The sequence below is a fragment of the Anas acuta genome, chromosome 10, assembly GCF_963932015.1.
Source record: "Anas acuta chromosome 10, bAnaAcu1.1, whole genome shotgun sequence".
NCBI lineage: Eukaryota > Metazoa > Chordata > Aves > Anseriformes > Anatidae > Anas > Anas acuta.
In genome coordinates, this window is record NC_088988.1 from 15,228,389 (window position 1) to 15,254,050 (window position 25,662).

A 25,662-nucleotide genomic window follows, 5' to 3' on the forward strand; every position below is an offset into this window, starting at 1 on the left:
CCTCCATGTTTGACAGGGAGCTGGGGACACAGAATCTCAAGTCCTGATCCCCCAAAGTATTTAGATAAGTAATAAATTTCTTGCAGGAGTTCAGAGGTCTGTCGTATTTTCAGGGAGAGTTAGGAGAGTAACAGGAGCATGGTGTCTGAATACATTTGAGTATCTTGACCTATAATTGAGGGGTGACTGACCTAAATCCCACGGAACAGGGATTTGAATTGGGTCTCCCAAATCTCAGGTTTGATGATCTAACTGCTGGACCCCTCTCCAGACTATTCTCTTCTGTGCTCCTGCAGATTTATGTCTAAATCCTGCGGTGGAGTAGATGAAACTGAAATGTGAAATATGTTCATGGTTAGCGACGCAAGTGTTGCTCATACTCAGAAATATTTCTTTGCCAGCCTGAGGTCCTTAAATAAATAGGATCTAGGAACTGTTGAAAATGCCATTATTGGTAAAATAAATACCTAACATGCTATACCTTTTCTTTGTATCCTATCCATTCTGGTGTTCAGCTAGAAATTCTGTGATTTGCTATTTGGAGGATCCTTATCTCAATGGATAAACATTCCTTTTTAGCTTTCAAACAAGTTTTGGACTCAGGTAGGCTTACTGATGTGACTCACTTCTGATTACTGTTTACTCAGCTTTTATGCTAGTACCTAAACGTACTTGTTCAGCCTCTAATTTCTGTTTGCCAGTGAGAAGGGAGTTGTAATTGTGGTTCTCACCTGTCTGCTCTCATGAATGACTCACCAATTTTAGCTGGTTCTCAGAAGCTGTATTTTTAGAGGATGTAATTAAGATAGTAGTTACCAAAAAAAAAAAAAAAAAAGTTTCATATGTTAAATTACTAAAAGCAAGCATATTATAAGGAAATCTTAAATACCCATGTGAAGCAGCTGTTGTTGAACTTGAGGTTTTAGGCTTATCTGTTGCTACTACTTACGGTGCTCAGGTTACTGTTTGCAAATAACCCAAGCCAAAAAAAAGTTGACAAATGGATTCTGAAAGAATTCAAATTCTTGCAGTTCTTGGATGCCTCAGGCATATTATGTGGGGCATAATGGCCAAATCTCAGTTCAGATAGCTGTTTCCATGGGAAGGAACTGTCTTGGACTGTTTTCTAAGTCACTTCTTTTTGATCTTTGATACTATTTCTAAATGGTCTCCTCATACACCATCAGTGTTGGACATCTTTTATATCACTCGTAGACTTAGAAAAGTTGACCAAGGACATTCCCATACAGAGGCTGATTTGGGACTGTATTTGTTGACAGTCGGCGTTGTCTGTCTGCCGAGACAGCTGTCCCACATTCATGGAGCTTGTGCTGTTCTGCAGCAGCCAAAGCTTGCTGATGTGTGAAGCGTGCTTGCTATTACGATACGGTGAATGTTGCTGAAAACTCTCATGTTATTAATAACGATAATCTCATGTTATTGAATCCACAAAGCACAAGAATGGTTTGGCTTTGAGGAACAATCCCAGTACCCTGTAAATAGACCCCAGCTCCCACAAGTAGGAGCGATAGCAAGCAATAATGTCACCTGTGGTAGTGGCGCAAAGCTGGGAAGAGCTATAGTCATCAAGGGCAATTGAGTAGGTTCTGCTTGTGACTGTGAGACTCTTCCCTAAAGGCCTTAGGGTTTCTACAAAAACCTGTCTAGTTTAACAGGCGCTTTTGGGTGATTCCCAGGGGCACCTATAATGTTCTAAGTGCCAGTGCTGTTACTGGTTAATGCAGTGCTTTGTGTGCTGCTCCACTTGGGAGCTTGCCTAAGTTCATGGCTACTGCAGAACTGGCTGTTCTGGCTGGGGAGAAGAGATCAGCCCGGGAAGAATACTCCAAACCTGATGATGCCTTGTGGTCAGATAGAGTGGTACTGCAAAGCACAAAGGAACAAAATCTAAATAAAAGGTCTTTCACTTCTGTTTTCTTGCCTCTTGAGTGGCTTGTTGCAGGACTAGGAAAGCATCACCATAATAATAACTTGCTATAGGGAAACTCTTCTCTAGTGATTTAAGTTGTTCCTGGGCATTTTTGGAATCTCCATACCCTTACATAAATCAGGATGTAATCATGAGTAAAATAAATAAATCTATGGGGGAAAGGGGAGGTGGGGCAGTGGAAGGAAGTAGTGACTAATATGTTTATATTTTGGGGATCATTATAACAAGTGTAATGTAATTATTCCAGTTTTACAGATGGAGGAGCTGAAGCTAAGAAAACTACATGTGTCTTGTGAGGTGACATAAGTGTTTAGTGACAGAATTGCTCTTTCCTGCTCCTATAAGTATAAGAAAACCGCCCTACTCTTCTGTTTTGTTTATTATAATATGCATATGATCAGTCAAATATTTCCTAAGGATGAATCTTAAGTTGTTTTGAGCTTCTTCCATACCTTCATTATCCACTCAATGGTAGTTAAATGACCTGAGTTCTGTGGATGCTGTAAATCCATGCTTTTGTAGGAAGTCCTGCAGTACCTTAAGTGTCTGATTTTTGTTTAAAATAAGCTGTCAATTAATTCACTCTCATATTTAATAAGAACCTGTACAATGCATAACTGTGATTGCAGATTGTAACCTAGATTTTTCAGATTTATAGGCTTTTTTTTTGTATATTAATCTAATGAAAAGTAAAAATTGGCATGTAAAGCTTTATAAATAGTAGTGCTTGAGGCTGCTGCCTGAGTGTGTGAAAGCAGCACTGTTTTTTCTCCTATGACATGAAGCTTTAAGGACTTTTTGTCCTGATCAAGAAGGAATGCTTTAATAAGCATCCATGTTAGAGGGTTTGTGCTGTGTAAGCTCGGTACAGACCATATGGGCAAAAAGGCACATTGTGCGGCGACAACTGCCCTGCTTGTCATCCCCAATCATACTTGCTCTAATCCTTGTTTTAATTTACTCTGCTTGTACAGCACCAATCCTGCCAGTGCGGTCCTTAGGGTCCCTTCATTCCTGCCATTTATGACAAGGAATATGCAAAGGCAAAATTATTCATCCACTAAGGTGACAGAGAAGGGCTCTGCTTGGGAATACGTTCCCAGACTTGCAGCATCATAATGTCAGTTGTTAAAACACTTTGCAGTTGCAAACAATTCTTGAGAGAATTTTTTAAATGTTTTTGAACACTCAATTGCTAAAGCTTGGACTGGTCTAAATGAGTCCTTATTGATTAAGAACCGCAAAGTTGGAAAGTTCTGATACATAAGGTTCTCCAGACTCGACTATTTATTCAAATGAGATGGTTTTTGTCTTTCCCCATCCACTTAATTATTGGGCTCATCTCATTTGTTTAACTTCAGACAAAGGATAGTATGTTGAGCCACCCTTATTAAGTCTTACAGATTGTATATTGTTTATATTCTGATGTATACCACATTCCTAAACGGACAAAAAAAAAAAGCCAACAAAAAACCCTCAAGTGTAGCATTCAGCCTCTCAAGTCCATGATGTATTTCATTTGCTACGGTCAGAGCAATTTTAACAATGCCTTTCATTTTCTTATAGCCTAAAATGATTTTCTTTCTGTGAGGCCATTCTCCAAAACTTCTCTTCCCCTTTCAGGGTATCATTTGCAATTTAAAGCTAACCTGGTGAGTGTACTAACAATAGACTTGCCCATAAAATGGTTCAAGGCCTGCCTGCATGCCTAATGAGGTTGATGTTGAGCTATTTAGCTCTTTGTCCTTCCATAATATCTACTTAATGCAGTTCAATGGGAGTGGATTGTTAGAAGCATTAAAGATTCTATTAAGTCTTTACTAAAGCCACTCTATTCTAGTCCAGCTGTATAGTGGCAAGAGCATTAAATTTGAGAATGTAGTGGGAACAAGGGGCCTGAAAAAGCACCTATAAAAAACGGACAAATTTCCTAACGCAGTAAGACCACACTCAATTTAAGACCTGTTACTTTTGTATCTAGATCTAAAGAGTTCCTCAATGTGCATCTCCCTGCGTTCTGAATTAACTCCAGTTTCGCGGAACGGACGAACAAGGTAGCTTTAAATCTCCATTTATTCCCATAGCACACGGGTAGTTTTTTTTGCTTTGCCATGCCACCTGAAACAATTAATGTTATAATCTCAGAGAAGCAACACATTTTTGTGAGGGCCTCTTTTCAGATAATGCTTAACTTAAATATACTGATATTGATCTGAATCAGGAATTCAGAAATCTCTGCACTAAGGGGAAGATAAACAACACTTCTGATGAAAAATATTCATTCAGCACATTGTTTTGCTGAAGGGATTGTTTTTTATCAGGGCTGTATGGTGCTAGCCACCAGCATTGAGCGGGTGGAGGGGGGGAGAAGGGGTAGAATGGCCAGGATTTCACACAGTTGGCATTGACTTGGCTTGAAGAGGCAAGCACTAAGCTGTCTTTTCAACCATAGTAAAAACCCTCCATCTGGCCACCCTAAAACTCTGTTAGCTTGTTCAACTCGCTGTCGGCTGATTGGGCTTTGTGAAGCAGAAGTAACAACATCAATAGTATAAACCCTTGCCACTTGAGAGTATTACATTTCATTTCATGCTTGACTTAATCAAAACTGGGGAAATGAAATTTACACCTTTTTGATGTTCTTTTCCCTGCTGTTTAAGGAGAAGAATCTTAACCCATTTGATCTTCACATGCACCCAATAAATGACCAAATATGCCAAGCTGCCAAAAGCAGACGGCTGCCAGTTGCCAGTTTATGTCAGGTCACTGTGAAAGAGCTTAATGCAGAAGGTCTTAAGTTTCATACCAAATACCTCAATTTGCTGTACAGTGTTTTGGTGCAACATCGACAGTTTAGCTCCCCTCCCTATTAATATTAAACTATTATAAAGAAAGCAAAAATGTCATTTTCACTGGAGGGAAATGTGTTAGCAGTCGGCTGTTGCATGACAGAGTCAGGAGAGAGTGACAGAGATGAAATGAAGCTGGATGTGAATCGCTTCTTCAAACCCTTGACATTTGTTCCTTTCTTTCTTGGCTCTGATCTACATGATATACAGAGTTGTTGTTGTTGTTTTTCCTGCTAATAACAAGACAGTGCAACACAGGATTAGAGATTGAGTGAGTGAAAAATGGGACTGGTGATAACATTTTCCCAGTGCCTGGGGGGAGGCTCATTAAGCAGGAGATCAGATCGCTACCAAAATCCATACATAAATAAAATCAACAACTAACAAAGTTCTGTTTTGCAACTTACGCATGTAGAAAGCTTTTGACTCAGCAAAGGCAAGCCTGGAGAGAGGCATTGCTGCTCGTCTTGTGGCCAAGTTTCAAGCTGGTTTTTGGTCCTCAGGCCAGTCTGTGGCTGTTGGGCAGGTTCTGGAGCTCGTGCCAGCACCCGTACCAGGCGGGCAACCACCACACCAACCCACCCACCAACCCAAGAACCGAGCGCACCGCGACGCTCGCCCGCCTCCAGCCTCCCCCGTTGCATCCTGCTCTCCTCAAAGACCTTTTGCCTTTTGTCAAGGGCCCTCATTTATGACTTGATGAAAACATTTGTAATAGATAATCAAATACTTATACATTCTGGGGGACAATATCCTATTTGTTAAATATAAATTAACATTAACACAGATCCCCCATTGCAAAGAGGCGAAGGGTTTTGACACCTTTTCAGCAAGACAGGCCGGGCCCCAGCAAAGAAAGCCGAGGGCCTGTAAAGGAACTTGTCTCGAATGGTGATCCTCGGGCTCTTGTGTGACAAGGTACATAGTTTCTATTCAGGGACAGGCAGATTATTGGTTACTATAGTTTCCCTAATGCTCAAATGAAGCCAGGGCCTAAGCTGAACAGAATAGGTTAAAAGGTGCCGATGTTTGGGCCTGCGAAACCACATGTTGAGAGTCAGAGACCAAACAAAACAAAGAGCACATCTCTCTGGTCTTTGATGTCTTCTCTGAGGGATGCGGAGTGAGAAAAATGCAGCCGTGCCCCCGGATCTGGCGGCTGGGCCGCCCCGTGACAGCGCGTCAGTGTGGGAGCACGAGCACAATGGGGGCCGCGGTGTGCCCGGGCCCTCGGCCTCCGAGGCCGGCCTTTTCCTACGGGGAATTGGTGAGAGGCTGTCACGGCCTCTCTCGGAGAATCGCTGTCACTGTACACGTTTATTCTCCCGCATGCTGTAGTCTCACACCAAGGACCCTCGAAGAACTAAGTTTAACTAAGCTTCATTTGCTGTCCTCCACGTGTGTTTCCTTTGAGTCTCTCCTTTAGTATTCTGTTTGTGTTGCGTGCTTAAAAACTCTTTACAGCGCTTCAGCTAACAGCTTTTTATTTCGCTGCTTGCCTCAGTGTCTGCCTTGAGTCCGCTGCGGAGCTGGTGTGCTGGCTGCTCGACACCTCTTGCATGAATCACTGCCTCTGCCCTTTTTTTTCCATTTGTGAGTATACAGTGTTCTCAAACAATTCATATTCACCGTAAAAATGTTCTGTGTAGGATATCCCCTGATAGCACGAGCAGTGCTTTTGCATTTTTCATAAGCAGGATTAAAATACCCACTACTTGTGCTCCTCATGTAGGTCTCCTCCACTCTGTTGAAGCTCGGTTTAGTGTTTTAATTTTTTATTAAAACTCTTGTAAGCAAGATAAATGTGCATCGGCATTAAAGGCAGAATGCTTTCTTTGGTAGGTTATATTGCCACAATTTGCCTCTGCTCTTTAAGTATGCCAGTACTCTAGATCCAAGTATTATGCAAAGCAAAATTAATCAGCACCTGCATCTTTTTAAATAATAGAATTGGTGAATTCTAAAGTTTTATCAGTGTTATTGTAATTCTGATTGTCGTTGGTTCTTTATACCATTATAGAAAAATATCTAATTGTAACAACTGTATTCCTATAGTGAACATATTACTTGAATTCAAACCCTAACAATGGCAATAGGATAACTGTCCTTGAATTTGAGCCTTTTGTGATACATCAATAGGCTTACAATGTGCTGAATTAGCAGGCATATTAATGGGCAGATGCAGCACCAGCCCATTCTTTTTACCCAAATCTTCTTATGCAAATACCCCATGAATCCAGTTCAAAGAGCTAGCTTTAAAATGAGCTTCTACACACATTCAGATGGGTCCTTTCACAACTAGCAACGGGACTTAGATAGAAAGTGACATGAGAAAAGTTTAGACACTTGTTTTTATAACTGAACATGATCTTGTTATCATAATCTGATACTGGTAACTGGCATGGTCTGGTTGTAGAATTTTAAGCCTTTAACAGAGGGAGATAATCTTGGCCTTTGTGCTACAATGTACTGAATCCTGCACTTGGTGAAAGCTATCAATGAGAATCGCAGTTCATGCTTTTTCAAACAAAACTTTTTCATGGTGAAGGCTTTTATCCTATGATAATTACTTAACTGATTGTAGTGGTGCCTTTAACATTAGTGAGCTCATAACAAGGGCAAATAAAAAAGGTTGCATTATTTTAGAATAAATAAATTATCAAATAAACAGGTTTTGTTTGCTTGTTGAACTAAATGGTAATGAGGTCATTATTAAAAATGCTAATGCACACCAGCACGGCTAGTAAAAGTTAATGTATTTTGTGATCTTTCTTTTGTTTGCTATGTTTCTTGTGATTATTCCACATCAACTGCATCTGGGTGAGAGTGTTTTTAATGATTTAATTGCAAATCTAGGAAACCCTGCCAAAGGAAAAGGAGGAGAGTACTTTTACCAAGTCTTTGATGTTGAAGCTGTTTCCTTAAAGATATTGTAAATTTGTCTGCTATTTTAAAGAAAACCTATGGTTTCTTTAGGTGTTTAAAAAGAAAAAAGAAAAAAATCAGTTTATTTTAAGAAGTCCAAACGATGGTGAGAAGGGATTTCGTGTTGACATTTCCCATACATGCTGACCAACCTTCATTAAAGCAACGCTTCCTACAGAATATTCTATGGGAAGTGTAAAGACAACTGAGAATCGATTCTCAGCTGGAGCAAATTGGCATAACTAATTGACTTCTGTGGATTTGGTCCACACAGTTGCAGCCTTGGCCAGTGTGTGGAGTTGATAGATGTAGATAATTTAAACTACATGAGATTATTGTAAAAAGGGGTGGAATGCTCTGTTCTTTTATCATTCCATGTAGAGAACCACAGTGTGTATTACACTAGCCCTGTACAACATTACTGATTGATTTATTTACACATTTTTTCTGAAATGAATATTTACATGTATAGTATGTTCTGAAGCATTAATGAGGTGATACATTTACTAAGATCCTTAGTGTAATAGGTAAGCCTAAGAGCAAGTATATATTTTAAGTGCTTATTTTCAGGGCAGCACAACAATCTTGTATAGATGCATTCTGGCAAAAATATCATGGATTGTGCTTCATAGCCTTCATGGAGAAATGCACTGTTAAGCTTTAATGGTAGTGAATGTGAGAGTTCCAGTGAGTCATCTTCTGGATGCTTTGTGTTGCGGCATTATTTAGAGACATCGATACTTTGGTGATATGTCAATTTTTTTTTCTCTATTTCCTGTAAATCTGCAGTAACAAACTTACGTGCTAAAAGAATATGTTGAATTCACATACATGTACATAGAAGGCCTAATTCTGTATTCAGATGTACATAAGTAGAAGCCTTCCTCTCCTGGGAAACACAATCCATCACCATAGATCCTATTGAGCCATTATTGTCTTACTCATCTGGAATAAATTTCACCTTTCATAAGATTATATTGCTTATCAGAAAAATACAGTTAAATCTGAAGGAGTAAAGTATGAGAGTGAATGACAGATGGGAACCTGCTCCAAAGACCATGATTCTGTAAGGAACCCCTGTGCAGGAGAGGCTTCTCAGTGACTTTGTCAAAGGTGTTCCTGGAGCATGCAGTAACCATAGGTGTTATGTTTTTTGAGAATGCAAAATAATTGTGTATACCTAGCTCTATCATAGTTAATGAATGACATGTAAAGTAACTTTAAATCTCTTAACTCTTCCTGTGTCACTACATTTTTTTACTTTGTAGGTTAAACTAAAGCAGTTAAATGAAGTGTTAATGTCTTGCCCTTGTTTCTATATCTGGAAGTGTTTAACCACAGCATGAAAAAAAGTGTGAAACGTAATCAGTGTGGAGAACTACTGAAAGAGTAAAGAGTAAAAGTGAAATGTAAGAGGGGAGAGAGAGAGGGGAACAGTCCAGAAGATAAGTATCAAACTGCTGAACTGTAAGATACGTAAAAGACATGAGAAGAAATCAGTGTAAAATAATGGCAGGTAGTGTTATTTAGGGAGCAGAAAAATGAAAAAGTCCAGATTCTGTTTGCCATTGTGTAGTTCCCTTTAAAATTTTGTGCCTCATTTTGCCAGTATATGAAATGGGGGCAGTTATAGCAACCCTTTGAAAATGGATTTTGGGACTCTGGATGAAAATTTTCAAGGACGTGTAAATTACTAATACCTGTTACTTTACTGCAGTTCACCAACCAGGGTTCACACTTCTTAATGTCACCAGTAACAAAAGGCAAGGAAATGTAGATTATACAAACTAAATTAATTTGAAGGAATTTCAGTCCTGTTAATGTGTTTGCTGTGCTTGAATAGAAAAACAGATCTGAGTGGGGAGAAGACAAAAATGTGGTGCTTTGTTTCTAGAATTTATTTGGTAGAGTAGCTACGAACATGACTTTGTTGTAGGAAGGCAGAATGTAATGTACTGTTATTGAAATCAGGTCTTCAAGTCCTTTTTCTCAAGGAACTGATATTCTCTGAAAAGAGTTTCACAATGGTGGAGTTTTCACAGCACGTTATAAAAAGAGGCATGGGCAAGGGGAACAATTTCTGTAAACCAAAACCGGGCAAAAAATTGCAGCCAAAGCATATTTTGAAAATGAAATAGGATGTTTTGACAGTTTGAAATCAAAACTTTTCATTTCCAAATGGCATTTTTCCATAAAAGTGAAATTAATCCATCTTAAAAAGGTTTCAGTGTCATTCCCTGTACTGGTCCCATTGACTTCTTTGAATTTTAATTCTTGCAGAAACTGGGATAAGCCTGTATTTTGGAGCTTTGCGGAAATGAACTCTACAGTGTTTGAGATGAGCCTTAGCTTGTCCTACAGACAAAGCTGAAATTCGTCCTCAAGAGATTCAGTTCCTTGATTTTGTTGTTTCCGCATCTGGCTCTGAAATAATAGTTTCATGCCTGCTTTTTTATTACTTTCTGTACACTGGAGGATTTTTTTTCCATTTTAAATTTTTTTAAAATCTCCTTCCAGGAAACATTTTGGCAGGCTTTGGGCCCTATGAGCAAACCAATGTTTTCTAACTACAGGTGTTCACCCAGCAGTAACGTTGCACTGTGCTACGCTCCAACCAGAACAAAAAAATGAATTATACTCACAAAATATGCCAGTGTTCCCAGTCTCACGCCTTCATCAGGGCTGAAATGTTTGTATACTCTGCTAAATCCAAGTCAACAATAAAAGAATCATGAGAAGTGCAAATGGAATTGTTTCTCTGCCAACTGGAGTGCAACGAGGCTTTGCTGTTTGATGAACAGCTGTAAATACTCCAGATTCCCCCATTGCATCCGTGCTGTGTTGATAGTAACGCTGCTGCTTTCTCTCTAAGATCACCGCAGTTGCTATCATTACACTGTTTGCTGCAGTTTCATAGATTCCCTCTGCTTTTCTTACCTTCCGGGTATTAGATGTGCAATGCCCTATAGCAAATACAACTACAGCCTGAGCAAATCTCATGCCTTCTCTGTAATTTCAGAGCAGCGTTTTACAGCAAAACCATCATTCCTCCTATTAAAATACCATTCAGGGGGATTTCCACGTGCAGGGACTACCTCAGAATTGAGTGACTCTTCCGAGTCATGCAGGGTGATGAGTTTGACAATCCAACCCAAGTCACCTCATTCAGCATACACGGTTCAGCCTGCATCTCTTGCCTACGCCTGACAGGTGGGGAAGAAAAGAATTATTTACTTAGTAATAGATAACTTCTGTTTTCTGAGATGTTTATCCTAATAGCACTAGGGGTTTAGATGGATATGTTAAGCACAGGATCAGATAAAAGCTATCATGTAACAGCATAGTCATTTTGCACGAGTATCGGTAGTAGTTTTGAGCCTGACTGCTTGCTGCATGCTCCATGTGCCTGCGGGATGAAGTAGGAGCAGAGCAGTAGCTCGGCAGATAAATTAGCCTTTTTGTCTCAGAAATACTTAGCACATTAGGAGAGGAGCTCGCTCACTGATTTAAACATAAGGCAGGTGTGGTTTCCTGATATCACCGTGACCATAGGGCTTCCTTTGTCAAGCCCTAGTGCTCTGGTATGGTTTAAAATGAAGGTATAGATATCCGTAAGTGGTCAGACCGCTTGGAGATGAAAACACTGGGACAGTAGGCTTGTGTTAGACCAAGGTAATGATCAGGTGTCAGGGCCGGAGCATGAAAGCCCTCAGCTGAGTGAGGATACAAAGGAGGCGGTACGTTTAGCTCAGAATATTTAGAGAATGAACTGCTTTGCTGTTTCTGATAGCCCTACAAATACACAGTTTATATAGTAGACTGGCAGAGAGGAGAAGGGAGATTGGCTCTTTAATCCAGGATCTCTGAAAGAGGATGGGAGAAACAATCTGAACACGCTACAATAATTCAAATCCCTGTAAATACTCTGTTGAATACTGAAAACCATGTAAAATTATTATTGCTCCCAAGGCAGCCTATAAATATTGTTATTGTATTGGCTGAATCCAAACATAAAATATTTCCTCCCTGGTTTGCAGAACAGTTGACAGATATAATAGGCACCACTAGCCAACTCTTAATCTTGGTTTTAAGATTTAGATTTGTTCTAGATGTTAGAATTAACCCTGGTTAGAATACATGATAGATTTCTATTCTACAAGAGAAATATCCCTTCTTCAGAAGAAATCCCCTTCTTAAATCATCTAGTCTGTGACATCCCCTTAATCCCTTTATTTTTCTTGAATTTAGCATAAATATGTCCCTTTTTTACACCTCCATCTGTCTGTTCTACTTTTTCTGCCTTGGTTCTTGTCTACGATGCGTTGAGCTCTTTTTTTTTTTTTTTTTTTCTCTCAGTCATAAGGGCATTAGCTAAATCAGTAGTTTCCCAGAGTTGGTGCCAGAAAAGTAGACTGAATGTCTTGAGACTGGTGAAAGACGTAAATACACAGAGACACATATTGATCTGTATGCGTGCAAGAGCAGAGGCGGGTGGATGGATAGACGGACATGCACACAAATAAATAATACAGGCAGTGAATGTACATACGCGTCCATCAGAAAAGTCATGGATTTCTAAATGCTCCCACTAATAGTCTGGTTAATGAATACAAATGCAGTGCAAACTCAAGCAAGCTTAATACTTTCAATGGTTTGTTCCCAGGCATCTACGGTGTGGTAAGGAGGAGAATTAACATAGGATTATCATATTTTACGCATGGGCATACTTGCCAATCCTTTTAAGAATACTTTAAGGACATATCTAGAGTTTAAGTATTCGTGAGTAAGGATCACTAAATATAGATTGTGCAAACCACTTAGCTATAATTCTTTTGAATTTCTCGATGAATGGCACAACTGCATGTTCTGTTGACTCTATTTAGTGAAATAAGCTGTTTAGTTTTTAAACGTGGGAAGATAGGGCTACACAAGCTATCCTAAATATTTAACTAACTTTGATTTGATTAACTGAGCTGTTTTTGGCACTATGAGAAGCTATCCACAACTTGAATATTATCAGAAATCTGTTCTGAAAGTGAATGGCGAAAGATAGGTATGCTTCCCTGGGTTTCAGGATTCAGCACATTGGTAAGGCACATTCCTCAGATGTTGGAGATTTTATGCAGGTACAATCAAGTATCTATAAGATCACCTGGTTGCGTTACGCAGTTGTCTGACAATGTGGGCTGTGGTTTCATGATAGTTAATATCTGATCAATGTGCTATCAAAGCACCCAGTGGCGTAAATTCGATCTGGATAAGGGTAAGGCACATGATTGCATTTCTCTGTACTTGGTGAGCTAACAATGTGCGGTTTGTGGTGTCGGTAGTAGGACAAATGACGTCTGATCTGACAGAAGGGCTTTTTATTTTCCGAATCAGCTATGAAAAAAGGTGGCAGAAGGAGTTTGTTCTCAACATCTCTTTGCATTTTGTGATCACAGTGCTTTTTATCTAATATTAGAGATCTAAAATTAGATTTTAGCATATCATAAATTGGATCTTCAGGTATGTATCCTAAAAATGTGTATTTATAATAACCCCCCTACCTAAATGTTCTTAGTATTGCTTTTGCTGAGCTGGGGGAAATCATTTGCTTCCTGTTCTCATTTTATTAATATTATCTAAATAGCTCACTCGGATAGTTCATGGGGATGGTTTTATAATGTGTTTGAAGGTAGCTTGTGGCATAGGGAAAAGTCAACTTAGAAGTCTCTCACATGAGTGAGTAGAAAAGAGTGTTAATTTTTCAAAGTTTTTAAGCTGTACCACAGAGTTTTTAGGGATGCTGTGTCTTGGAGGATTTCACTCTGTGTCATTTCTCACCTTTCTGTATGAGGGAGAGCAACAGGGGTTGTAAGACAAGGACAAAGCTACTCAATGACAGACAAAGGGCAACAACCACAAAAGGTGCCTTGGGAAGATTCAGAGGAGAAACTTTTCCCAAGGGAGGTGCAGCAGTACTGGAAGAGGTTGGCCAGAGGTCCTTATGTGTTTTCAAGGGCTGGCTAGACAAAGCTGTGGCTCATCTGTTGTTTGTGACAGTCCTGCAGGAGACTGGAACAGGAAATCTTGGAGTTCCCTTCCACTGATACTTCTGCAATTGTTTTCATCTGTACCCTCCATTGCAGAGGTGCCAAGTAATTTGTGCAGGTAGGATTTTCACTGCAGATAGACTTTTTTTTTTTTGCAGGTGATTTTTTTTCAGTGGGATTGTGGCTTTGTGTACTGGGGCCATAACTCAGCTGTGAAACACAACCCCATGGTTCCAAAGCAAAAGTCGTATCTTGTATAGCAATCACACTTCCACCAATATAGTGACCATCCTAAATGTTAGAATAACTCATGTTTCCTTGTTGAAGTCCAACATTATGACCAATTGTGTGTGTAGGCTTTAGAGTCCACTTCCTAAGGGCAACCTATCAGCTTTATAAAATGAAGCAAAACCCAAGTGCAGCAGTTTTTACTTTCTGCAGCACTATCAGCCTGTAGTTCTGTATTCTTTCCTGTGTACGTCTTAGGAGTTCAGCTTTAAAAGCCATTATTGATAATTTCAAAACACTTGTTTGCAAGGTAATGAATACTGTATAGAGTCAGACCAGCTGTCCTTGTGCTGTGTCCTGCTATCTGACTGCAGCTAGTAGCGAAGGCTTATCAGTGTCAGAGCAGTGCGTCATCCTTTCCCTGGTATATCTTCCCAATTATCAATGGTTCACTCTTCACTGAGCTAGGTAGGATCTGAGGATGCATCTTAACAGCAGCATTCAGCACTTTGCAAGTTTAAGCCCATTGAAACGTGTTATTAATTACAGTAGTGCATCTAATGGTGCTGTCATTATCCTCTGATGGGTTCTTCGAGATAACCAAGCGACCAGATGTTCATTTGGTCAGTTTCCAAAAGAAATATGTTTCTCTGTACATCTTTCATTTGGCATTTAGTGACGTTTTCATAGCAATGCACTTGCAGTTCAGAATTTATTTTTTTTGGGAGGGTGGGCGGAGGGGGGTTAATGCAACAATGAGTTCAGCTATGTTTACAGTTGAACTGTTTGAAACTCCATCAGGCAGTGACTCAGTCTGGGTCACTCTTCAGCTGCTCTAAATTCTCACCCAAATGTTAAATCAGTTTTGGTTGCTTTTGATTTATGGATGCATGATTAAATAAGGAAGCTGGAGCAGCAGAAAGTATCTGCTGCCTTTCGGGAAGCACAAGCCCTGGAAGCTGGCGGATGTTGGCTCTGCAGCAGATCAGCCTGGTTGGAGCAAAGGTCATCTTCTAATGGAAAGAAAAACAAAAATAAAACACTCCCATTCCACCATGAGGAGATACTGAGCTACCAGGGGGAGGAAGAACTCCTGTAATATACTGCTGTGCCTCCTTTGCTGTACAGATTTTTATGGTCCTTTACTCTTCTTTCCTCCCCCAGACAAGTTAACACAGGGCCTGTGATATGCCCAAGCAGCAATGAAACAAGCTGCTCATCAGCCTCTGCCTGGGAAGGAGTTTGATCAAGAACCCTGTCCTGGTCGGTGGTAGTTCCCTAGAGTGTCAGTCTCTTCCTGCGCTACCAGCTTGTGCCCTGCCCCACAGGAGGTTGTCCCATCAGCGAGAGGTCTGTAAGAGGTCTGGAGGGTTGAAGAGGAGCTTTGGTGAGCACAGAGACATGGGACTGGGGAGACCCGATGTTCCCTCTGCCCATCCCTCGCCACGCTGTTCCTGTCTGATGGAATCAGCATGTCACAGTCCACGCTAAGCCCAGTGTTTTCTTGAGCCCTGCTGTCCAGCTGTGGCATTGGGTCTGGCTCTGCTGTTCCTACAGTGTTCCTCCACTGCAGGCAGACAGCAAAGTGCTCCGTCTGCTTCCTTGGCACAAGAAGCATCCCAGAGAGCTGTCTGTTGCTGCTTCTGGTGTAGGTTCACACTTCAAAATCTGGGAACTTGAGCAGTTAAGCTCTGATGTAGTCCTTTACTTCTTACTGATACACAGTGTCACATCAATGAAATTAAATTCCTGTCTTATCAAGGTATCTGCTTTCATTATCTCATGCCTTGGTGATGCTCTAGAAGACTGACTGACTATATTAGACAAGTGACACATACTGGCATCCTTCTGTGTCCTCTGGGGCTGGGAAATGAGCTCAGCTCAAAGTGTATTGCTCTGAAACTTGAAGGTACCACCAAGTCTTTCCATCTGACCTCTTGCACGGCATACATAAGGGCTGAGTGGTAGTTGGCACTGGACAGAGGAAGGTTTTCCATTTAAAAACAAACAAACAGTTCATATTATAGGAACAGTTGTCTTTGCAGTAGCCAAGGATCTGAACATTCAACTTTTATTGTCAAGGAGCCATGTCTGTTAGGGTCTGATGGCTTTGTTCTATTTATTTCTGTTGTGTGATCCCTCAGCTTTCATTTTTATAGCTGCCATATTTAAACCTCAGTCTTAAAATTCGCGGTTTTGTGTGGCTGAACTTTTTTTGGTCAATTTTTGTAGCAAAATCTTTTGTATTTACTGAGTGAAGTCTCAGTGTTTGCCAGGTGAACCTTTGTTGGTTCAGGATTTCAATTGTTTTTTTTTTTTTTCATTTCCATTTTGTAGCATTACTGTGGTCACATAATTGCCACGTACTGATGAAATCTGGTCCATGTTTTTCTTCTGCATGGCTTCGGTGTTGTGCAACGCTCTTTTTGCTCATTTGAAACCATAGCTCCCATGTTCCAGTTACAGAAACAGGAAAAAATGCTTGGGCATGCTTAGGTGTGTGTGCATGCAGCGAAACTTCTTCTGTATGTAGTGAAATGAGGAACGCCACGTTTCCAGCTCCCATCCATGTTACGGGGCGTAGGGAAGACAGATTCCGTACCTCACTAACAGCTGTGAATCCATGAGATAATGCCGTTGTTCAGTTCAAATGGACGGCCAGGCAAATCATGCTCCATGTTGTTCTCATTACAAGGGTGCTGTTTTGCAATCTCAGCCACAGTTGTTGCCAATTGCATGCATTTCCATTGTCGTTTTTGCCTTTGCTTTTTGTAACTCTTCTTCCAAAATCCCAGTGATTAGTATGCAAAATTTCCGTCTTTGAAGCTGAAGACGTACTCCTGAGTATTGTCATCAGTTATAGCTTTGGGGTTCTGTTCTGCATCTTAAGGATAAAATCCCTGGCTAAATTCTTATGCCATTTTTACTTCAGTACCCGAAGTGAAATAAGTAACTAAAGGAAACGTGCAAATTGTGAAGCACTTTTTTTTGTTGTCGTTGTTGGTTTTTGCCAGTATCGCTTCAAATCACTTCAATAAAGCTAGGGGCAGCTTTTAAACGTGAATAAGGATTGGTACAACACACAGTCATGTGTCTGTCTACATAAATTTTGCTTCTTTAAATTAAAAACCCAATAAATGAAAACTGTCCGGATGCGCTGGTAATAAATGAAAGGCTGACTCAATGTCTGCTGTGGTCATTAATGAGCCTTTCCTACACTCCCTAATCATCTTGATTGCCTTATTGAATGAAATGTATGACACAAACCTTGTGCGGAATCTCGGTCGTGCTCAAGCACTCACTTTCGTTCCTTGTAGGGTAAGTGGTGATTTACTTCTGGCACCTTTTCAAATGGCAGCTCTTTAAATTTGTGGCACTCTTAAAGCATCTGTTTTCCAGTTGAATCTTCCCCTACCTATACACTTAGTTTCTTGGAGCACCATTGCTCTTCAATTTGTTAATATCATAGCAGGTGCTAGTATCAGAAAAACCATTCATGCCAAGCCCTTTGGTCAGCTAATCATTTTGCCTCTCCTACATGAAGTCAACATAATTCCCTCGAGAGGGAATTGGCTGAAGTGGAAAACTGCACAGGACCCTACTTCCATAGCCTTTTGGAGAAAAAAAAAAATCTGCATGTTTTTAACCAAAATGTTCATTGTTTCTACCTAAGGAATGTTTTGTTAGGAAACACTCCCAGTTTTAATCACTCCAGAGTTATTTGGGCAGCCCATTTAAAGTAAGCTTGTGGCCCTATCATGTGTCTAGCTAAGAGGCATTAGCCCGCAGCCTGTAATGCTGCATGAGTGCTATGAGCTTTCTGTCGATGTTTGCAGTCTCAGGAAAAAGCTGAAGTTTATGATGGAAGTGGAAAGGGAAATGATCAAACAGGCTTTGAAAACTAAACTTCTCTTCCTTCTTCCAACTGATCCTTCTGGGCTTGGCTGGGAAGCAGGGGAGGACAATGGCAAGGAAGTTTTCCTAAACTGAAACTTCAGGGTTTGTTATACTTGCTAGAGGAACTCATTCAGACTGATCAAAAATGAGATCGTTAACTAGTGGTTAACTACATTGTTAATGACTTGTAGTTTCTGGTATTCTGGTTTGCTTTGTTTTGTTTTTAAGGGCAACATTTGTGCAAATTTAATCCAAAATGATGAAGCAGATTGTTTCTGATTGTCATTTCTTTAATGGATTAGACTGTTGTTATTTTAAAGTTGTAAACTTTGACAATATGCTTTTGGTATTTTCAAATGTGAGCTTGTCCTTACTTTTTCATTTGAGTTCTTACTGAAGAACAATGTAGTTGCTCTTGCAAATGCAGAATAATAACTGTTTGGCTTGGCTTTCCTCCACGGCTCTTCTGCATCACCATTTCCATGTGGTACACATCTGATCGGCCCATGGGGTGCTAGCACGGAGAGCTGTCATAGCTTATCTGGTATGCTAGGGAGGCGAATCTAACAGAGTGGTGTTTCTTATCAAAGTGTGCCCATTTCAAAAGATCAATACACTTTGAAATGCAATAGATGAAATAAAATATGTGGGTGAGAGAGTGTGTTGCATGTGGAAGCCCCAGTCAGGAATTGGGCTTTGTACATACCTGTTGTCCTTTCCTTAATCTCCTGGTTAAGAAAAGCTTGGGGAGAGAAAAATAAGGGAACTTGGGGGACAAAGGTGATCCATGCAGAGGGAATAGAGGAATGGTGCAAGAAACAGAGTTAAAATAAATGAATACATAGAAGAGGAGAGAAAAGAACTAAGGAAGGTGAAGGACAGGGAAAAGGAAAGTAAGATGGGAAAAGGAAAGTGTGGGAGGAGCAACCTGGGCACCACAAGGACAGGAAAATAACAGATAAATTTGTATTGTCTGGAGACGTTCCTGGTACATTTACAGCATACCTGAAGCATTTGTGTTCTTAAGTATTCTTCTGCATGGATTTTACAGTCTGCTTCTCTACATTTGTTTGAATGCGTTTCGTGCAGTTGGATGAAAATGGCATTTTATTTTAATATGTATTTATTTTTTCTTTCCTAATGTTGCAATATACTCCAAAAAAGAATAGGATGTGTATTATTTCAACAGGAACTCAGGATGATTTGTTTAATGTGAACAAGGGTGTTAGGTATTGTGAACTATAAAAACTTTTCATTGTTAGACTAGGAGAGTTAAATGTATCGTTTTTAGCAATCTTCCAAATTAAACAGCCAAGTTTTGCTCTTCCCTCTGTCAATATGACATCACTTTGTTTACACTGCAAAAGCTATTTGAGAGGTACCTCTTGAGTTGGAACAGGTTACTTGGTGTGGCAAGAATTCATAAAACGTTCTTAGAAGTTTTCATTTTTGTCTTAGTAAGAGGAAGTCAAAACAAACATTTTCAGCCGTGTAAACCATGTACTTTAAATATTGTTCCCTGTGTCGTGTCTGGTGTGTTTGTGTGTGTGTGTGTTGTTTTTTTTTTCCAAAAGCACAAAACCATTAATCGAGTAGGTTAGTACACAGGAGAAAAATGGATGAGGAGAAGAGGAAAAAGCTGTGCATTTGTACAAGAGCGTTGCCTACATTCTTTGTTCGCTCCAGTGATGCACTTGTGCCTTCCGTCACTCAGTACTGCAATATTTTCTATTTAAGCTTAGTTTTGTAGTTCCTTTTAAAAAGGCAGTTAATGATCACAGTCACTTGAGGATTGGATTACATGGATTATGTTCTCATTTTGTTTCTTTCTGACAGGCCATTTCTGGTCGTTTTTCCCTGTTCTGTCGAATCCCAAGTGCCCCTGAATGCAGCCCATTGGTTTTGGGATGTGGAGAGCCATATGTGCAGCCCCACTTCTCTAAGGTAAGTTGCTGTACCAAGGTTAAAGCGTACAGCACCCATGTGGCAAAGAGCTTCTGTAGCCACAGCTTTAGGTGGCACTTGAGTACATTAGGAAGCAGGAAGGCCTGTGAGCTACAAAGGGCTCTGTCTGCGAGGATGATGCCGTGATGTCTGGCAGCGTTCACCAGCCGTGCAGTGAGGTCACTTCTAAAAGTATCGCGTTGCAGCGCCGAGCTTCCTGGCGTGATGGCAGGCAGCTCTCGTGAACCTCGGCCGCTCCTCAGCAGCCATGGTTATTCTTAGAGACACTTCCCATTCCTCAGGAAAAGCTACTGTGAGAGGCTTAGCTGGCTTTTATCTTTAGAAGCGAGTATTTAAATGTTGGACTAATTTGTAGCTCATTCGCAGCTCAGCTGCAGCCCTGCCAGCTGCGCTGGGATCAGTGACAAGTCTTTCTTCCGCCTCCAAAGCGCACTTGCAGACAGATCCAGGGCCTAGGAGCACATTGCCCCAGAGGCAACTCGGCTTTCTCGCAAGCGTGTAGCTGCCTGGGGGAGTTTTCCAGAACAAGTAGCATATTAGGCTTTCCCTAGCAAAGAGAGACCTTACATGCGCACAGAAACCTCGCTGGCTTCACGAGCGTTGGGCTGGCATTGCTGGGCTCTGCTCTGCTTTGGATGGAGGTGGAGAAGGGCCGGTGGCTGCTACGTTAAATATTGCTCCGGAGTAGCAACCAGACTGTGCAGTACAGAGAGAGGCATCAGTGCCCACCCAAGTGGCAGAAGGGGGTGAGAGGAAAAGCCTCTGTCCCCTCCGGGGATGTTGGTTCAGAGTGGTAGGAGCAAGCTACATTTAACCAAAGCATCCTCCCTCTTGGCTGGGTGGCCACCCGTGACCCAGAGACAGCATTCCTGCAGGAAGCTAGCAGGACATCTGAATTAGACACAGGCTGTGTTGGACCACAAGGAATAAAAGTTCCTTTTTGGGTGGAGATCGGAAAATTAGTTGATGAGGCTGAAGTAGGAACTGGTAATAACTGCACTGGGAGACATCTGGCTGTGCAGTTAGCAGTCACTTGGCAGCACTGAGCGTCGCAGGGATTCCTGCTCTGTATGTCGTGCTCTTCAGCCTCGTCCCACCCATCTCTTCTGGCTTTGGGGAGTGACATTTGGACTGTGTTTGACCTTCCAGGGCTGGAAACCGGTCTGTCCTTGCAGACTGAAGAACAACACAGTACACTGAAGCCCAGCAGCCTCCTCATTTCAAGCCCCTACCACTGGCCATGGTTGGGCTGGGCGTGCAGGCTGCAGACCTCACCTGCACGTTGGAGGTCTGGGTTTCCTGGGCCGTGGGCCTGTCCGGGCTGTGGCAGGGGGCAGGAGGAGGAATGGGTCTGTACCTGATGTGGTGGTGGGACAAGCCACGCTTACACTTCTACTCTGTCGCTAAAAATAAGTATTTTCATAGCCATGTGTTTGTGTGGGGCTCTGTGTCTGAGGGAACAGAAACATCCTAGCACCTCTGTGTCTCTTGGTACGATCCTTTTAGCCTGGACACTAAATGAAGACATTTTTAAGAGAGGAATATTCATTATTCATGATGAACTTCTTTTTTAAATTCAGGAGAATTCTTCTTGTTTACTGTACCATTAACTGTAGCCCACCTTATTGGCATGAAAGATGTTTGTTTTTAATCCCACCCTTCTCTTAAGATCCAAGAAAGTGTGAAGGAGTGAAATGACCCATCGCTCACTGCTAACGTGGGCTGCTGAAGTGATGATACTGGGTCACGAGAGCTGACCAGATGCTTTTTGCACTGGGACATTGCACTGGCTGGGATGTTCCCGTAGCAGGCGTCAGTAATAGACAGTGTGAGAAAGGGAAACATGATCGGGGCTCTTCTCCAGGAGAGTAAAATATACACCCAGCAGGGAGGAGAATATCCTAGAAACAAACAGCAGGGAGCTGAAACAAGGAAGCAGCAGCGCAGGAAATGGAGCTACAACTCTGATTCCAGCAGATGGATTAGCGGAAGTCAAACAGGGGAGAAACCAGGGGATTTCTGTGCAAGTGGGAGAGTGCTCTCTGAGACTCACCCTCGGCCAGGAAGGCCAGCTTTCGCACTGGGTGTGTGTGTACGTGAAAGAGCAGAAGAGGTATAGAGAAGTAATTGAGATGTCTCCCCATCACGAAAAAGTTGGCTTCTTATTTAATTTTTCTTTCCTGAACGGGATTTTTTTTTCCCTCAATCTTCAGGTCAGGTTTTTAAATTAAGAAACTGCTTTTTAAAACTTTACCTGCCAAAAAAAAAAAGTTGTTTGCTAAACTGAACCAGTTTCACTAATAGCTTTGGTGTTTCCTAAGTGATATCTTTGACCTTTTTTAACTTAAGCATGGCTCTGGCAATGCTGCTTGTAAGGAAATGCAGCATGTAGAGGTACTCGTGTGAATGGGAAGAAAAAGGATTGAGTCTATGCTAATGAGTGAAGTAGTCAACTAAAGCTAAGCTGCCAACACTCAGTGTTATGTTTCTGTACCCTCACGTTTTGTACAATGCAGTAATGCATTTGGAAATTAAAATGAGCATTCTCCTTTATTGTCTTTCAGTGGCCCTTTTTGGCTTTTACTAATTATTTCATATCGAGTGCAACAAATAATACTAAACTAAATGAGCTTTTAAAAGTGTAATACTGCTATTAATTAAGTGGAAACTTATAAGTTTCCCCTTTATGAGACACTAGATAAGCTGGGATTCACCAAGGGCAATAAATACGTTATTATCTACTTAGTGTTTTAAGCAAATTTTAGTTGTCACCAACAAAATTAATTTGATTTTCAAAATGAGGAAAGGGGGTGGAAGTAATGGGAGTCTTAAGGTCAGTGAGTGATCCCATAAGAGCCTTGAATTGGCAGGTGGAGTGGAGCAAATCATGAGATGGAAAGGAAAGGGAGATTTCTCATTAGGGTGTCACGTTAACCTGAAGTGATTAAAGTGTGAGGCCTTGTAGGAGCTGATTTTTCATTTCCAGAAATCAGGGCTTGTAGAGACCAGGAGAGGAAAACGAAATAACAGAGGGCTCTCACCCTGCCATTTTGTGGGTCTTAGGACCTTGGCAAAGTCAAGCTTCCTGAATAAAAGAGGGAAATTGGTCCTTAATATGATTAATTAGAGAGGAGATTGAGAATTATTTAAATATAATTTAAAGCCATTTAATGAAAACCAATATTTGAATATAAGCTTTAATTTCCCTAAAAATAAATCATGGCTGGGGATGAGAAATTTTACGCGTTACATGTGAATCCAGCAATTTTGGAGACCCCTGTGTGGAGGGGGAGCCCAGAGGCACCGCATCTCTTGCAGCCATCAGCCTGGGTGCGCTGCATCGCGTGCTGGCTGTGCACGCTGCTGCGCCTGCCGTGCCCTACTGCAGAGGGACGGCCAGACTGCCGTGGAGCAATGACCAGGGCCTCCACCTGCCCTGGAACAACGAGGGATCTGGGACATGGAGTTGGCTGCAAATAGGGAATATGATCGACAATACTGAAGTGGGAGAGCATTTGGTTTAATTGTTACTTAAAATTGTTTGTTTGTCGTCCCCCCCCCCTTTTTTTTTTGGTTTAATTCCTCATTAAGGAGTGCTTCTTTTTTTTTTTTTTTTTCTGGCATCCAACTTTCTTAAGAGATCTCTAGAAGAAATGTATAAACTAATTTTAAAAAGTGTTTTTGTTGATTTTTGGCTAAAGTTAGTGGAAATTTTCACAGGAAATAATTTCATTACGTCTTTGCCACAATAGAAGTTTAAGAAAGATGAAATACTGGAAAAATTGAATATATGAGTGATTGTACTTTATAGGCCTAATGAACACAGTTTTCACCGGGGAGGGTTTCTGTTGCAGATGCGTTTTGCTGGCTGTGCCGGGCTCAGGAGTCAGGTCTCAGCAAATTCCCTTTTTCTGTCTTCAGTCTGCTGCCATTACACAACCTAGAGATTCATGCTCTTAGCACTTTGAATGTTCTACGAACTGAACTGCGTTTGCTGTTTCAGCGTAAAGGTGAGATAGGGAACTTTTTGTTATTTTTTCCTCCAAAAAGCTTCCCAAAATGGTAGGGAATCATGGTCATTTACAGATAGGGGTACGCAATAAAGGGAAGACTGTGTCTATATGTGACAGTATACCGCAAGGTAGAAGGCACCTCCACTGCCTTTTCTTTTTCTTAGAAAAAGCTGGACAAATTAACAAAGCAGAAAGTTAGCAGAGTTTTTCTATCAGCACTCTCCAGCATCCGGCACCTGGACAAGACAGCTCGGCTAGGTCCGTGCAGCAGGCTACTGTTGTCTGCATGCTTTTCTGCAGTCCCCATCTGAGCTCAGCTACAGATCCTGTGTCCTACACTAGCCTCTAGAGCTTCATGACTGTCTTATCCAGTCCCTTATCTTTTTTTGCCAATTGATATTAAATGTTCCTTCAGGCAAAAAGTGCAGTAGAAAGCCCAGGCACCTACACTGTGTTCCTGTTGAGTTTCAGACCTAGAACAGCACATAACAAAGGAAGGCCTTGAGGTCTTGTACTTGAGAGAGCAGGTATCTCTTGGTTTTCTAGCCATCAAATAGCTCTTTTTCCAGAAAAATACTCTCGTTTAATTACAGTGAGGGTGGGCTAGCATAAAAGCAAGAAAACATTTTGTGTAGTCATGTGCAGTATTTCAGAAGAAACCTGCAGTGCATAATTCTCCGCTAAGCAGAAGCCAGGGTAGAACTTTCTGCTCCTCGTAAACACAAAATTAGTTCACGTCTTTTCTTTCTTTTATGGTGTTGGCATTTATTCAGTGCACCATAAGCCCCGTGTCCTAAATTTCTTGATTCATGTCTAAACATTGCTTGTATTAGCTGTACCCTAATTAATCCTTTTGTGCCACGAGTTGAATTTGCCCAGCACGCTTTTCATTGCCAGGAATGGATGCACCAAATCTGCTGATGCCAAAGAGGTAATGTGCATTTAACACGCATCAGCACTCTCTCCCTCTGATAATTGCTGATTCTACTGCACTTAATAATACACTACTAGGTTAAGGTTATACACAGCTCAGGCAGCACTAACTATCAGGGTGTGTGGTTATTCTATAATAACCACATTTTAGGGTGTGTTTCACTTTTACAGGGCAGTCATTTACTTCAAATTACTTTGTCATTTCTTAAAGTTATTGTGCAATTGCTTTATTAAAGAAAACTAAAGAAATAAATTGATTTTTAAAGATGCGTTAAATAACACTAATTATAATGCTTAGCTCTTAACATGTTTTTTATCCTCAGTGCTTTATAGCTATTTTGCTAATTAATTTTTACAGCATTCTTGTGGTGAGCAACTAGCAGTACCTTTGCCTGAAAGTTAGGAATGCCAAGGCAGGGATGTCAAACGGTTTGCCCGAGCTTTCTGTGGTTTGCCCAGGAGGTGGTTTCAGAGCCAGTATTAGTATTCGGTTGTTTCTGACTGCCAGGTCGTGCTCTCACAAATCTTTCTTTCCCCCAAACCACGGTCTCGAGAATTATATCATCTTTAAAACGGGGAAAAAATAAAAGAAGTGCCTTAAAATGGCGTAAGTCAGTTCTGTGATCGATAGAATGCTGACTGTGTGAAAGATGTGCTTCTAAACAATTCCACTTTTTAAAAATAAAAATAAAATTCTAGTACAACACTGGTCTTTCAAGGCAGCAAAAATTCAGGTAAATGTCCACCAGTTATTTTCTTGAAGTTTCATCAACTAATTAGTGGTTGCGAGGGAGTCATCTATGTTTCTGTTGCCTCCTTTAAGATCTTTTCAAGCTTCAGCCTAGCTCCTAGCTGTCAGCCTGTGA

The 25,662-nt window shown here is 41.0% G+C and overlaps 1 long non-coding RNA gene across 1 annotated transcript in view; it reads left to right on the top strand.

Annotated features, from left to right (window-relative positions):
- The first annotated feature begins 3,932 nt into the window (after nt 1–3,932).
- LOC137861897 (uncharacterized) overlaps nt 3,933–25,662 on the top strand; it is a 32,327-nt gene continuing 10,597 nt past the window's right edge. The window contains exons 1-3 of the long non-coding RNA XR_011099913.1: nt 3,933–4,005; nt 6,305–6,393; nt 19,722–19,829. This is a non-coding gene — a long non-coding RNA (uncharacterized lncRNA). The remainder of the gene's footprint in view (nt 4,006–6,304; nt 6,394–19,721; nt 19,830–25,662) is intronic.